Source organism: Bactrocera oleae, chromosome 5 (genome assembly GCF_042242935.1).
Source record: "Bactrocera oleae isolate idBacOlea1 chromosome 5, idBacOlea1, whole genome shotgun sequence".
NCBI lineage: Eukaryota > Metazoa > Arthropoda > Insecta > Diptera > Tephritidae > Bactrocera > Bactrocera oleae.
Window position 1 is genome coordinate 3315119 of NC_091539.1, and position 17291 is coordinate 3332409.

At 29.7% G+C, this 17291-nt stretch overlaps 1 protein-coding gene across 3 annotated transcripts in view; it reads left to right on the forward strand.

Annotated features, from left to right (window-relative positions):
* The window catches only part of LOC106618042 (ras guanine nucleotide exchange factor R), a 119691-nt gene that overhangs the window by 29744 nt on the left and 72656 nt on the right, over window positions 1-17291 (forward strand). The gene's annotated exons all lie outside the window — the stretch shown is intronic.

Below are 17291 nucleotides of genomic sequence, written 5' to 3' on the forward strand. Positions count from 1 at the left end.
TTTTACTTACCCCTGACGCTGTTTATTTGACTACCACGCTTTCAAAATTACCACTAAAAAAGAAAAAGAAGGACACAATAAAAAGATATAAAATAAATAAAAATTAATTACAAAATATTTGAAATTATTTAAAAAAAGGGTTGCCAATCAATTAAAACTAATTAAAAAAATGAAAAATATACAGTTAAAAAAATCAGATAATTTAGTATGATTAAATATAATTTAGGATGATTAAACTAGTATGATTAAACTAAATTATTTGATTTTTTAACTGTATATTTTTCATTTTTGCGTTTATAATTTCAGACTTCAAAATTAATAAAAATATACATATATATTTACGGGCAGAAAAAATGATAGGCATATTTTGGGAGAGGGTTGCCATACACAATTCTCAACGAATCGTTTTGTTATGGCATATAATATAATATTATGAAAAGCTGTGTTAAAATATGTTATTTAGAGTCAATAATTTATATTAAATTTTTTCATTAACATGTTAAGAACTACAGACACATGTGGTATATGAATGAAATGTGTACGAAATCTACCCAAATAGTAGGCAAAAGCTATTAGTTTGCTTTTTTTCGAAACAGGTTTGCTGAAATCACTAAGCAATCATTTCCCCAAAATAACGATGACAGATATCATTGTCGATGCTGCCCGCCTAAAAATATGCTTTAATTTTAATTACACATGCTTACTTCATATATAAATGTCGATTGCATGCAGGGTTCCACTATAATCACGCGTCTGAAAAATAAAAATAAATATATATGAAATTGTACCAAAAATTTTACAAAATTCCCTAAATTCATATAACAAAGCTCTAGAGCAGTGTAGAGTAGATAAATAACTTTTATCTAAAACTGCCTAAAACTATATTTTTTTTAATACCCAAACTGCGCTACAGCAAGTCCCCATCGCTTTTCCACTACGTTTCTCATACACACATACACAAATATATACTCATACATATGTATGTATGGTACATACATTTACATGCATAAATTTTTATCACTCACAGCCACCCCTGCTATCAACAGCTATATAGTTGTTATTCAAGGAAATTTGTATTTATTTTTATTTGCCATTTTATTGTCTGCGCTCAGGGCCAGCCTACGATGGTTTGCACAATAACACACATCCAAACACATATACATATACACATATCAGTATATACGAGTACTCAACCCAAAAAGCTATAACAAAGGGGCATGTGTGCGCTATGTCTCGCTCCGCCGCCACCACTGACCTCAACCGTACCGTTATTGTACGCCATTGTTGCCAACTTCATTTATAACAAACCTGCGGCAACCCGCATTCCCGCGCGCACCTTGTTGGCTACCTTACAGCGCTTTGTCGTCGTGGTCGTTTGGCGCCGCAATTTAGTTGGGATTTATTGATTTTTGTGGCCGTAAATTTCTTGCTCATACAAATAATAAAAGTCACACGTGGGCGGATAAGGTGGACCAAGCTGCCAATAATGCTTGTGTTTTTTTTTTGAAAAAATATAACAAAGTGCAAAAATATACGCGTGAGAAATTAATGATCTTTAAAGAAAGGAAAGATGGCAAGGACATGTGAAAAAAATAAACAAAATAACTAAATTATAAATGGAAACAAAAAAAAATAAATAAGTATATATTTAATATATTTTCTATTTATATAATTAGACGAAATTAAATTTAATAAACTTTTTTTACTTTTTTAAATTTTTTCTAATATATTATATTAAATTGTTTTTAAAAATATTATTTAACATTTTTCCTTAAATATTTCGAAATACTTTGTTTCCTTGGAAACCCTAAATTTGTAATAAAAGCGTAAAAAAATTTTAAAAACATTATCCAATCTAAATATTTAAAAAGTAAATTTTTGCATTAAAAAATTTTTATTGATTTTTTTTATAAACGCGATAAAGAAGATGATATTGAAAAATAAAATAAATGTTTATAAATTTTTAATTTTTTATATATTAAAATTTTTAAATTTTAAAATTCTCAAATCTTCAATTTATCATCTTTTGAAATTTATTAAACTTCTCAAATTTTCAATATTCAAATTTTGAAATTTTTAAAATTTGCAATTCTATATTTTTCAATAATTACAGAAAATGTAAACATATTGCAAAACTAAATGTCTTCTAATTACACTTTTGATTTGAAACTGAAGCATATTTTTCAAAAAAAAATGTAAAGCATTTTCATAAAATTTTGATACCGAAAACTTTTTTAAAAAAATTTTGAAATTCAAAACTTTTTTTAAAAATTTTGAAATAAAATTTTTTTTTTAAAATTTTGAAATAAATTTTTTTTTTTTAAATTTTGAAATAAATTTTTTTTTTTAATTTTGAAATAAAATTTTTTTTCAAATTTTCAATTTTTTAAATTTTAATTTTCTTTATAACTTTAGATTAGAAGATTTATTGAAGAAATTCATTTTCAAAAAAAAATTACTACTTTTAGAAAATGAATACCAAGAATTTCATTTTAAATAAAAACAAGAAATTTAAAAAAATTTTAATACAAAAAGATTTTTTCTTCAAAAAAAGTTGCCATAAATGAATAAACATATTTTTCTCATTCACTCGTCCATTTGTCACTTAAAATAGCTTTATGCGCGCTGTAGAGTGTTTATGTAATTTTAAGTTTTCTGCTTGTCAAACTCACGTGTCCTGTTTGTACAACCCCGCAATGGCTGTGAACTTTTGATAGCCTTATGAGCAGCATAAAATTTTATGTTTATTGTGGCAATTGTGTAAAAATTTATGATTTTTCAATTTCTGATTCTGGTTCCGCTTTCGAAAGTGTGATATCTGCAGCAAATTAGTGCACACATAAATTTCAATGGGCTTTTATGTATTTTAAAAGGTTTTCCGGTGCAAATGACAGCAAAAATTATTATTGTATGCTTTTTAGTACATTATTTAACGGTTTTATACAGACTAATTTTTTTAAATGAAGAACTTAAGAGAAAAATAATATTTTGTATAGACATTTTTAACATTTTTTAGAATTTTTCTTCACTCAAAAACTATTTAAGAACCTCTGAGTATTGATGAAATTTAAAACAGATTTTTCGAAAAATGTTAGAAAAATTTTATAACATGTTTTCAAAAAATTCAAAAATGTCGTTTTATTAAATTTTCTTTTCATAAAATGGATCTGTTAACCTTTGTCGTACTGTGAAGTCACATTAGCTTTTGACCTTCAGCTCAAAGAGCCGCTCAACCCGTTTCTTTTTTTTTTATACATTGAAAAAAAATATTGCTGTGAGTATACTTTGAGAAGCCTCTGCTATTGAAATGCAAATTGTGTGCAAAATTCGCTTGTTGTTGCTCTGAGATGCAAAACAAGAGTCAAACAGTCAAAGGCGACGGTTCTACCTCAGTGCAGACGTGGCCACAAACAAAGGTATTTTAAAACAGCAAAAACGACAGCAAAGAAATAACACGGGATAGAGTACATGCGCCAAACTGTATGCTAAGAGTCAAGAGCATAAAAAAACAAATAAAGATAAAAAGTAAAATAAAAAAAATTATAGCGACAGTGTTAAAAAAAATATAAATATAATAAAGTAAATTGAAAAACCATTACAAAAACAGCGAAAATAGTATAAAAAATATTTAAAAAATTATTTATTAAGTTGCATTTAAGGAAAAAAAATAATGAATAGAAATATGGTAAATAAAAATTTAAAGCTTAAAATATAATATTATATTTTTCTGGTAAAACAAATAAAAATAATTCAGAAAATTGTTTTAAGGAAACAACAATCCAGATTTGACTTAAAGCACAACAACAGTTATGTATAAAAAGAAAGAAAGGGTTAGGCGCACAAAAGTATGCTAAGTATATATATTGAAAACTATGTAATAAAAGGAAAGGCAAAGAATTGAAAACTACAATTAGGAAAAAACTTAATCAAAAAAAAAAGGTAAAATAAATAAAAAAATAGAATTAAAACTATTGTAAATGAAAATTAAAAATTTTAAAACAAAAAAGTCAATAACAAGTGAAAGTAAGAATACAACTCAGAAACTCAATGAATAGTAAAGCAAAAATAAAAAAATAGAAATTGAAAACACAAAATTAATTAATAAAAAGAACTAATAGACTAGAAACTTAAACAAAAAAATACGATAAAATATTTTTTAATTAAAAAAAAACTATAAATTAAGAAAAATTTAAAATAAAAAATTAAATAAAAAAAAGTAAAATCAGTAATAAAACTCAGGGGCTCAATAAAAAGAAAATAAAAAATATAAATTAACAAAAAAAAAATTAATTAAAAGCAGATAAAAAACTTTAATAACAAATTGAATAACAAGTAAAGTCGGAAAACAACTCAGGAACTCAATGAAAAAAAAATAAATTAAATAAAAAAACAAAAATTTAAAAGACAAAACTAAAACATAAATTAAAATAAAAATATAAAACCTAAAAACTAAAATAAAATTATATAAGTGAAAAAATTGCCACCAAAAATGTAAAAAAAACTACAAACTTAAATTCTTCAAGAAAATTATGCACAACAACTCTAAATATTAAGAAATAATAATAAATAAATATTAATAAGGGTAAAAACAATTGAAATTTTAAAATTTAAAAATTATAAAAAAATACTACCTAAAATATTTAAAAAAAATCAATAATAAAAAAGTATTGCATTAAATTTAAAGAATATATAATATAATAAAAGTTTAATTATATTTAAAAAAAATTACTTAAATTTTTTCATCCAAAAACGCATTAAAACACTTTTTTGGCTTAAAGTTGCCTGTGAAGCATACACTTGTGCGTCCATTATAGCAGGCAACATTAGAAACAATGCCAAATGCAGGGGCAAACCAACACACACACACTCAGCAGCGCACTTCAGTGCAGTAGGGGTACGGACGTAGGTTGGCGCATAAGCTGAGGCTGAAATATTGTTGCACTTGGACTCAAGTCATGCTTGTTGCATCACAACAATAATACAACACACGGCAACAATAGCACTAATGTTATTTAGAGCAACAATGAAACAACAATGTCGAACGCTGAATGCAAAGCAAGAGGATTAGCAAGGTACGCTGGTGATAAAAGAGCAAAGAGGGCAAAGGTGGGGTAAACGGCTATGCCAACAACAAACATACAAACACCAAAACACACAAACCAACAACGAAACTGCATTAATAACAAAGCAACAATATGATGAACAGCTGTATGCAGTTATAACGGTACAGCGTTGTAGTGGCAGTTACGTGGCGCGACGGAAGTGACGGCGCCGGAGACAAACAGCGCATTAATAACACACAACATGGCAGCCGAACAATGGCGATAACACGCGACATGCTGCCAAAACGCGAAGCAGGCTTAACGTTGTTGCAACAAATGGCAACAAGCAGACGGCAAGCGGGTGAGGGCAGCTGCGTTGGCAGTTGTCATGCTAATGAAAGTGCTCGTTCGCGGCGGAGATTGACTTTAGGAAAAAGCTCAGTACTTTTCAGCAAGCGAAGAAAGCTAAACAGGAAGAATAGCGAAGAAGGCGGCCAAAAGGAAGCAGCGTGTCGTTTGTAAGCCAAATTGTAGTAGTTGGGGACTGGCGGAAATTACCGCGTCGACGAACAATTACGAAAACTGTCAGAAATATGGACAAAAAGTCAAACAAGTAACTAGGAGGGGGAAAGTACGAAGGAAAGCGGAAGAAAATGTAAAATATATGGGAAAAAAGTGGAAGCAATGCAAAAATGTACAACAAAGCGTAACTGACAACAACAAAAAGCATTCACAGCCATTGTCCGTAGACTAACACGGGCGTTTATTGCAGAAAAAAATTGAGAAAACATGACAAGAAGCCATGCAGCACAAGCGGTGCGAGCTGGGCATGAGTTGTGACTGCGCATTGCTGTTGTCACAAAAAATTGCCGAGTGCATGCGGTTGGCTGGCTGGTAATCTGGTATTTACGCTGCGTTGCTTTGCATACTTTTAGGCGCTTAGATACATTATATAGCACTCAAGAGCTCAAAAAGCAAACGAAATGTAATAATAAACATAAACAAGCGCTAATGCGCGCTTTTTTTGTGGTGGTGTAGGTGGTTTTCAGCACAAATAATGAAGATAAAGATAATTTACTGAAATTTTTGCAAAATATGCTCACAGAGCTTTGAAATAGCATATAACTAAATAACGTCGCTGCACATTTTTTACTTTGAACAAAAATAATATTTGGATTTTTTTTAGTTAAATAAAAGTTTTGTTTTAAAACTGTTAAGCTGGTGATGTATTTTGTGGCTTAGAAATTGCATTATGCATTTTTATGCTCAAGTCGATGTATTAATTGAGCAATAATTTATGAAGTTATGCTTGAATAAAATTTCAAAAATTTTTCAATTTTGATTTTTGCTGCGATTTGCTGAAAATTTTTGAAAATATTTATGTCAAAAATTTTAAATATTTAAATTTTCTAGCTCTCATTAGATTTTTACTTTATTCATAACATCTTTATTTTAGCAGATAAAAAATAATTGTTATTGTTAAAAAATTCTAAATTATTTTTCGATATTAATTTCTCTTTAGTTTGGTGAAAATATCGTAATTATGGGTATTCGTACAAAAACAAAAAATAATTCTCATATTCAATAACACAGCAGGACGTATGAGTAACAGCACCAAAGCTGTGTTACAAATGGCGAACGGGGCGTATGAGTAACTATTGTGTATTTTGCAAAGTAAAAAATAAAATGAATCAAACACTCTTGCCTTTTATTTTCTCTTCTGCTGCCTTCTTTTTCTTTTGCTTTATTTTACACCTTTTTTTTAAATTTTGCTGCTTAGCGACTTAATTGGCGTATTTATCACACGGCAAATTTGTCGGTTTCGCCCGACAATACAGCACACCACATCTCACCAACCTCTTGTAATATTAATATATCAATTTTGAGACCACTCCTTACACCGCCACTTAAGCGGACACTCAACTATAGTTTACAGCGTGTCATTTTATGGCAAGTTCTGCTCATTGCCTCTACTCACGCTTGAGTTGTGTGTCAGCTACACCGTTTATTTCTGCTTGGTAGACCCTTGAAATTGCTCAGCGCTCAATTTGCTTGCCAGCGCGTCACTCGAGCTATCTTCGCTTATGCTTTTCTGCTTCGCTGCCGCACACTTGCCCTTCTTTCTCTCACTTTGTGACTAATATGACACCTCAGACTGTCTCCATTACTAAATTATATATAGATTTTTACACGTTTTTAGCCACCATCTTCCTCCTGTTCATATATTTCTCTCAGCTCCCTCCACTGCCCTGCATATACCACAATTGCGCGCTTAATTTCATTCCACTCTCACTAATGATGCACAATTTTTTGCTTCATTAATCTTTCTCGCATTTGGCGCTCCATTTATTGTTGGCTCACCCTCTGCCCACCACCCTCTACAAGTATACTCGAGTTACCATCGCAATACGTGGCCTTACTGCTGTTTGCTCTATGGTCCAACTAATTGTTGGTTGCTTATCTATCCGCCGCCGCCGCCTTGTTAGTTATGCAAGTACATATGTCTCGCACCGCTAGTTTGCTTCCAGCTCAACGCCCAATCGCAATTAATATTCGCAAATTGCTTTAATAATCACCAAGTTGCTGATTTTGTTTGTGATTCTCCAGCTGCTTACGGTCGGATGATTCCGATTTCATATTGGTTTTGGCATTAGCCGCAATGGAGAGTGTTGCACTCGCACTCGCTTGTGTTTTTGCTATTTTCTCCCAGCATACACGCTTCAACTTCTCGCCCACTTCCTTAGTTCATTCGCAGTTATGCTTGCTTTTGGCTTGTTGTGCCACTTCTATTCTATTGCTGCTTCGTTTCTAGTCTGCCTCTGCTCTTTTGCATCGCTCTCGCGTTTTACGCCATTTTCTCATTTTAATTGCTTTCGATGTCAATTACGTTTTCAGGCGTATCCTTCATGTCTGCGCATATTCCATACATATTTTTTCTTTACTACTTCTGCATTGCTGTGGAAATTGGAGTTCTTTGCTAGGTACAACTGCTGCTATCCCGTTATATTCCCTTGCCACTGTTACTATTTTACTTTTTTCCCTTTTGCATTTTTTTTGCTTTAGCCTCCTTCCTCGTTGACCAGCTGCTGCTATAATGCTTGTAGCACACCAACAACAATCATAGCAACAACAAAATCACATTGAAATGTATTACCAAAGTATCACTTGCATTGAATTTTAATTTGCACGCTCCAGCAGCACAAGCAGTCAGTATGTCCTCCCTCACTTTCCGGTATTTTTCTACGCTTTTACCACTCTGCTTCGCCTGTTAGTCATTCTGTATCACTTTAGAACTTTCACTTCACGCAAAGCCGGCTTAAAGTGTATTAAAATGACGCACATTTGTTACGTAAGCAGAGCTTTCTATATTTAAGTGTAATTAATCATGTTGTTGTTGGCGTAATTTTTTATTATAATGATAAAAAAATAACAATAAATTGAAAATATCAACATGCTTAGGCTCAGCTTTTCAATTAAAATTTTTAGCCAGCTATAGTTTTACATTTTAAGAACATTGTAAAAAGTTTGTGGCCCAAAAAACTTGAACAATTACAATATTTAAAATTAAAAAAAGGAAAAGCACGTCAAAAGCTGAGTTTAAAGCCCGTTTTCATTGTGGTACACAAGTCTTAAACTTTCAATTTTTGCTGAAATTTTGCTTATGAACAAGCCTTTAAAAAGCTTTATTTGATCAAAAATTGAAGCAGAGTTGCCAAATAGCATATTCAAAGATCAAAAACTGCAAATTTAATTTGGTTTACACAAACTGGAATTACTTCTATATAATTTTACTATAGCGAGCCAAGCAGAAAATTTTTTTTTAATAACTTTACATGTCTAGTGTTGTCATATTTTCATATAATAAAAAAAAATTTCCTAAAAAAAATTGGATTTTTACTATGTATAATAAACACAACATTTTTTTTTAATTTTGGTATATAGAGTTGCCACATTTTCATATAATGAAAGGCAATCATAAAAAATAAAAAAAAATTTATTAAAATTGCGGGAAGCAAAATTTAAAAAAGCTAATTTTTTTAATAGTATTAATTGAATAAATAGAGTTACCATATCTGTCCGAATTTACAAAATAAAAAGTTCAAATTTGTCAAAGTTTTGACCTTGGAGCGTATTATTTTAAGTAATTGCTTAGCTTATTTGAAAGAAGTCCTGTAAAATTACGCTGCAGTTGCCTTATATTCATATAAAGAAAGAAAATTATAAAACAAATGAAAAATTCCAAATTATAATTGTAGAAAGTTGTATATAAAGCAGCTATTTTTTTTTAAAATGCATCCATATACTAAATACAGTTACCATGTTTAAATGAATTTAGAAAAAAAATTTTTTTTGACTTGTCAAAAATTTTGCATTGGAAAGTATTTTTAATTAATTAATTAAAATTATGCTGCAGAGCTGCCATTTTCATATAATGAAAGAAAATCAAAAAAGGAATAAAAAAATTTAAATTGAAATTGCGGAAAGCGGTATATAAAAGAGTTAATTCTTTAAGTAATATCAATAGAATAAATAGAGTTACCATGTTTGACGAATTTACAAAAAAAAATTTAAAACTTTCTCAAAAATTTTGCATTGGAAAGTATTTTTCAAACAATCGTTTTGAATTAATTGCAATAAGTCTTATAAAATTATGCTGTAGAGTTGCTATATTTTTATATAATGAAAAAAAAAACATAAAAAGTACATTTAAAAAAAAATAATACAAATATTTAAATTAAAACTGCGCAAAGCTGTAATAAAAACACCTATTTTTTTTAAATACATCAATAGAATAAATAGAGTTACCATATTTTTAAGAATTTACAAACAAAAAACTGTCAAGCTTTTCAAAAATTTGGTAACGGTAAGTATTTTTTTAACAATTATTTTGTGTGAACCGCAACAAGTCTTATAAAATCATGCTAAAGACTTGCCATATTTTCAAATAATGAGAGAAAATCATTGAAAAATAAAAAATTGTAATTGAAAATGCAAAAAGCTGACAGCCATATTTGTTTGAATTTATACAAAAAATTTAAAATTCAACAAAATTTTGACATTTGTATTATTATAAAAATTTGGAAACTCTCTACATGCGAGGAAATATTTACTGCAAAAAAATATAGCAAATGTTATGTATTTTTTAGCTTTATTATCGTATTTTTTTCAAAAAAATTATTGATAATTAGCAAAAATTACGGTACAGAGTTCGCATTAACTATATATTACAATAAAAAATATAAATTTTACTAAAAAAAATCTGTATTTTATTTTAAATTTCACTTTTCTACAACTTTAGCCAAAAAAAAATATTTTATTAATATTAGTTTAATTTGTCTTTAGAAATTCGTCAAAAATATTACTGCAATTGAGTTTTCACTGCCAACACAAATTATATTAATTTACTGCCCATTATTTGCAATTTTTGTTAACAATTTATATACAAATACAAAAGACCGTAAATGACTCGTTAAAAAAATCAATTAAATGAAGCTAATTGAATGTTAATAAATTCAATGGCTTTACAAGAGTGCTTACAGATACGCACATAATACAAAGTTGCACAGATTTTTACAATTACCTGCATAAACATACAAACATACATATATCGTACGTATTAGCGGCATTAAATAAATTAATAATTCATTAATTTTTTGCGCGCGGTTTCACGTTTTTTAAATAAATTTTAATTAGCACGCATAATTTGCCGAGAAGGATAAATTACGCCATAAAATGCGCGAATGCGGTATGAATTGTATTAATACAATGTGTCAATATTTTTAATTAATATTATATAGGTATTGAGTCATATGCTTACGCAACAATAATGAGTAAAAATAATAAACAAATTTTTTTGTAAATAACTGAGTTGCTAGTAAAGCCAACAGCAATGCTAAAATGTATTTGAGAGTAAATTTCTTTTTAGACAACTACTCCTACTTTAATAGCTAATTTCATAAGCCAACTGAGAATTGCAGACGATTTTACAAGACAAACGAAATAGTATGTAAATAGCTAGAGAACTTATACACACTTAGCTGGTAGCACTTAAAACCTATAGTGATTTTGTTTCTGTAACCATGCGAGGACTTATTATTTGAATCTGGGCAGTTCGTAAATCAGTCTGGCAACCAGTATTACAAGGAGAATTGAGTTCCTACTGTGTAATTGAACGACGAGGATTTTTTAGGTCTTAAGCCTTCTTCAGCTGTAGCATTCTGGGCCCCGACGACCCGACAGCCTTACTGAGTAATTTTCTGAATTTAATGTCAACTTTTCATGTCTTTTCGAAAGTTTTGTAGGAGTCAGTCAAGCCTCAGTTTATGAACACGACTGACATATAAAGAATGATATTCGTGCCTTAAAAAAAATATATATAATATATAAATATTTACATATGTAAGTAAATTTCGTCTTAAATGTATCCAGCCGGCAGCCTTGCGCTTGCCAGAGCAGCCACGCAATTTAAAAGTTTAAATATTTACACAGACAGAAAAATTGCTGTGCAACGTGAGACGGAACAATTTCAGCCATGAACGGCAATGGCAGCAGCGTTACCTACGGGCAACAGCCAAACACACACACACGCGTACAACAGCAAAGCCATTTTCAACGCGCTGTCCACAGCTGCAGAGCTATCCATACACAGTGCTACATTTTTCTTCTTCTTGCGCTTCACCTGCCCTCAACGCGCCATTAGTGCTCGATTTCATTCACACACGCATACAAATTTGCATGCATTTTTAATTTACCTATGTGTATTCATTTAACTTGCACTGCTATGCCGTGCCATGCTATGTTATGCTACACTATGCCTGCGGATGCGGATGCCCAACGCTGGCTGATTTCATTTCCGCTTGGTGCGCCATTCAGTGTTGCAATCGATGGAATTTTTCAGTGTCAGTCAGTGACAATGATTTCGCTGGGGATGAGCGAAGGTTTGGGCATACGCATGTATGTATAGGTGCATATGTAAATAAATCGACACCTATAGTAGGCATATTACTCATGAATTGACCGGCGGCAGCAAGTGAGCCGATTTTATAGATTTTAAAAGTCATTCCATAAAGTTGTCAAACGCGTTTTGCTGAAGTACTTTCGGCTCGATGTTTGCATTAAAAATGTAAAATATAATAAAAATAAAAAAAGTTATAATTTTTTTTCTATTAAAAATTGGAAATTTAAATTATTTAAATAATTTCAAAATGTTTAAAACAATTAAAAATTTCAAAAAATGTTCAATTTATTAAATTTAAAGATTTCTAAACTTCAACGTTCAAAATAATAAAAAAGGTTCAAGTTCATGTTTAAAACAATTTCAAAATTTCAAAAAAACATTTAAATACAATAAACTTAAAGATTTCTTAAATTAAAAACTCACATTAATCAGAAAATTTAAAAATTTTTAAAATAATCCAAAAATTTCAAAATTTTTAAAATAACTAAAAAATTTCAAAAATTTAATATTAAGTAAGCTTGAAAATTTCTAAATTCAAAAAAATTTTAATTTAATTAACTTGAAGATTTCTAAAATTCAAAATTCAAAGTTATTTTAAAAAGATTCAAAATGTATAAATTAATTAAAAGATTTCAAAATTTTAAAATTCAAAGTAATTTAAAAAAAATTCAAAATGTTTAAAATAATTAAGAGATTTCAAAAAAATTTCAATTTAAAAGTTTAAAGATTCTTAAATTTCAAAACTCAAACTAATTTCAAAATATCAAAATGTTCAAAATAATTTAAACATCTTCAATTTAATAAATATAAAGATTTCTAAACTTCAAAATTCAAATTAAAAAATTTTTAAATGTTAAATATAATATAATTAAAAAATTTAAAATAAATTTATAAATACTAAACTTAAAGATTTCTAAAATTCAAAATTCAAATTAATTAAAAAATTTCAAAATCTTTAAAAAAATTAAAATATTAAACAAAAATTTTTATTAAAAAATTCAAAATTAACGTTAATTAAAAATTTGAAAAGTTTGAAATAATTAAAAAATTTCAAAAAAATTTTAAATTTAATAAACTTAAAGATTTCTATTCTATTCTATTCAAAAAATTAAAAAAAAAATTAAATTTAAAAAATTTATATATTTTTAAACTTCAAAATTTAATTTAATTAAAAAGTTTCAAAATAATTAAAAATATTTATTTTACAATACTAAACTTAGAGATTTCTAAATTTCAAAATTTAGATTAACTAAATAATTTCAAAGTGTTTAAAATAATTCAAAGCTTTTAAATCCGTTAAAAAATATAAAATTGTAATAAGTAATTAAAATAATCGAAGTAAATAACAAATACATATAAAATACAAAAAAAATGTTTCCAAAATTAAAAAAAAATTACAATAATTACAAAAAAATTATAAAAATTAAAATATATTACAAGAATAAAAATAAATTTCAAATTAAAAAAGTAAAGATTACAAAAATTATATTAGGTAGATTACATTAAAATATTTGGAAAAGCCAACATAAAAATAAACTAAAGGTTTTGAAATACTTTAAATGCTTAAATGTTTGAAAAAATGTTTAAATTTGGTAAATGAGTTTTATTTTTGGTTTTTTTTTTAAGAAATCTTCAATTATATTTTTTGAACTGTTTGGAAAACCTAACAAAAATTCAACAAAATTTCAAATATTATTCAGTTTTTGTAATAAGTTATTTAATATTTGAAACTCTCTATAACCTAACTCTAGTTTTATAATTCAATTTCATGACTTTAGTTTTCTAATATTTTATGACCATGCTGCGGTCAATTTGAAGTTTTTAATATGCTTATCGCCCTCAATCCACACACTTTTCCCTTTTTATTTATTTTCAATTAAACTTTAAACGCGTTTGTTTTTTTATCGCCTCCAGCATAAATTGTGAGTTTTTCAATTCCAACTCGCATTGTCGACACTCCTTTCAATTTAATTTGATGCACTGAGCTGTCAGTGTCAGTGCGATTAACGCCAGCCATGGCCACAAAGCGCACGCATACAAGCGTGTAAATTACAACACACACACACACATATATATAGACAAACGCACACGGATACGAACACACAGCGAGCATATCTCATTATTTGTATGATGAATGTGTTACTAAATTAAATTACGCCAAAATGCATTGTTGCCAACAATGTGCAACCGCAACAACAACAACAACTACAACAATCAAAGCGGTGCGAAAGTGTGGGGCAACAAATAAATAAAAACACAAACAAAAGCGACAAAAGCGAAAAAAGCGCACAAACAATGCACGGAGAATGCATGTGTGTGTGTTTGCGTGTGTGAGTGTGGCAAAGTGCGAGCGAGTAAACAACAATTGCTGCCATAGCAGCCGCAGCAATAGTATATATTATATAATAAAAGCAACAATCGCAGCAACTGCAATGCAATGATAATGCCAAATTGTGGCACCCGCTGTGCTGCCGGCAAGCAGAGCATATGAAAATCCAACAACAACAAATACTACTACTACTACTACTACAACAATAATAACACCAAACAATCATGGCAATAACAATGGCCGCCCGCTGGTGCTTTTATAAAGTTGTTAGTCTCGTCTCGACGTGCCACGAATTGTTGCCACTTGCCGCTTGCCGCTTGACTTGCAACACTGACGTGAAGGGCATATGCATGCAGGTCGGTATACAGTCATGTTGCCAGCTGATGCAGGCAATCCGTTCAACACACAAACACACACACACACGTGCCCACAAACACTCAAGCGGGCGAAAACATAAACAAAACACAAAATGGCGTATAAAAGTAGATAAATATCTATGTGTATGAAATACAGCTGCCACATATTATGTAGCAGATTGTTGTTGCTTATATGCTGAGGCTAATGTCTGCCTGTGTTGGTGGCAGCAGCAGCTAGACAGGTTTTATAGCTGTATGTGGCTCGGCGTTGCAAAGTGCGGTTAGATGGAAGTCTTTGTACCCAGCAGGGAAACGCAGAGGAACCAAGGGAAAAGTAATACCGAAAAGTGCTAGGTTTAAAGACATAATAAATTTATTTATTTTCAAATATTCCACATTTATGTATGTATAGTTTGAACATTTGTTACTAGTTACAAAGAAATGTTTTTGAGACCAATTTATGAAGGCTCAAAATTGACTTAAAAAGAGTTGCTGTAAAAATTCTTTTACAAGCGAATTTCATATTTCGAATATATATTCGCAGGAAAAAAATTATTTTTTGAGAAATAGTATTGAAAGATAATTGCGCCAAACTAGCTTTTAGGTACTAGTTAGCAGTTAATCAAAAAGATAAGAAATTGAACCCAATGATGCAAGTTTAAAAATTATTCCAACAGAAATTTTGAAATTTTCATATAAATAAATTACTTTTTTAGTTTTAGTTAATGTTTCAAAAAATAATGTTTTTAATTTTCTTGCAAAACCAAATTGGAAAATATGTAATAATTAAATAGAACAGAATTTTGCAAATTTTTAAATAAATAAATAATTTGTTATTTTATTTCTTAGTTTAAATTTTACAAAAACTTTATTTTTTTTTAAATTTCCTGCAGACATAAGTTTTGGAAAGTAATTATTAGATGGTAAAATATAAATACACGAAATGGCGCAATTTGAAATATTTTATTCCAAACTGTATTTTGCAAAGAATTATTTGTAATTTAGCCCCCAAACAACTTTTAGTACTCAATTGAATTTGAAGTAGTTCATTTTTGTTAAAAATTTACCAAAAACAAGTCGATATGTTTAGAGCAGTCGTTTTGAAATATTCATCTGATTTTTTTTTTTGAGTTTCTAATGCAGTTTAGAAACTTATAAGCTTCGAACTAGTTATCTAACTGGTACTAAAATAACTAGTTTGCAATTTAATTTTTTTTTGAAGAATTCAACAAATCGTAACTAAAAGGTAGCTAGTTATGTACTTTCATAACAACTGGTCTCTAACTAATTCTATTCTAAACTAGTGCCTTAGCTAGTTGCGAAATAAAAGCGACTAGTGTCTGCCTATGCAAATACGTTGCGAAAACCACAGCTTCAGAACCTTCTAGTTTGCTTAATAATATACCTATACCGTTAGAGAAGCAAAACGCATTACGCACACACTCTTCATATGTACATACATACATGTATTTGCTGTGTGCCTGTGACCCTAATGCAGGTTTAGTTATCCTTTCAGTTGTCTGCTTAGTTATTTATGCAAGTGCGTTTAGTTGTGGTTTTTTGTTTTTGTTGTTGTGGTTTTGTTTGTTTTCTCTATTTTTACAATTCACTGCTTTTGCTTGTTGTTATTCTTTAGTTCATTTTATTATTATTTACACTGCCTCACTCCATCTCTGTCTCCCTTGTTGCGCCCACAACTAACACATACGCACAACCACTCACAGACACACAGTTGCACATACACACCCCTAAGCTGGATCAGTTTCATTGTCAAATACGCCATAGATCAGATTTGTTGCAACCACAACATGCAACTCTATGTACGTGCAACAGAACGTGCAACGCCTGCAAAATTCCAACCAAATGTGTGTTGACACCTTTTAGAATCGGCTCTTGTGCTTAGCTAACTGTTCATGGCTGTTGGTTTAATTTAATGGCAACGCTGACAGTGACCAAGAATGTGTACGCGTCTCGCTGAGAGGCGTGTGGGCGCATTTTATTGCCTGATGAAATTATCATGGATACAGAAGCGTTGTTTGGTCAATGCTCGAGCTGGGGACTGTGGAAGAGATTTTAGTTTGGGGTCTTAAAAAGAAAATAACTACAGTTGGTGAGGATTGAAGTAATCTCCAAACCTGAGTAAAAAAAAATATTTGAATTTTTTTTTTAAAAATGTGGAAGATATCTTTAGATATTACCAACCTACCAAGCTGCATTTCAGTCGCTTTGCCAAGTTCACCCAAGAAACCATAAATAGCGTGCACTAAAAACAATGCTCTCAGTAAAATCCGGAGCCAAAGACCGCCTTATCCTTTAGATAATTGATTCCACGTTTTTTTAAAGAACTCGTGCACCTTGAATCGACATATAAAGCAGACGCGGTCTCAATATATAAAAAGGAGGCTGATATGTATTATTTTCAACCTTCAGATAGATAGCGCACTCCCGTTTTCTCGTCAAAATTTAACTTTCGTATCTTTTGAAGGACTTCCTTGCAATCTCTTCTGCCACTCAACTTCGATTATTGATCAAGAAGTCGATCAAAATGTGAAAACCTTGAAACGACACTGTAAAACCAATATCCAAAAACAAAAGCATACCTTTAG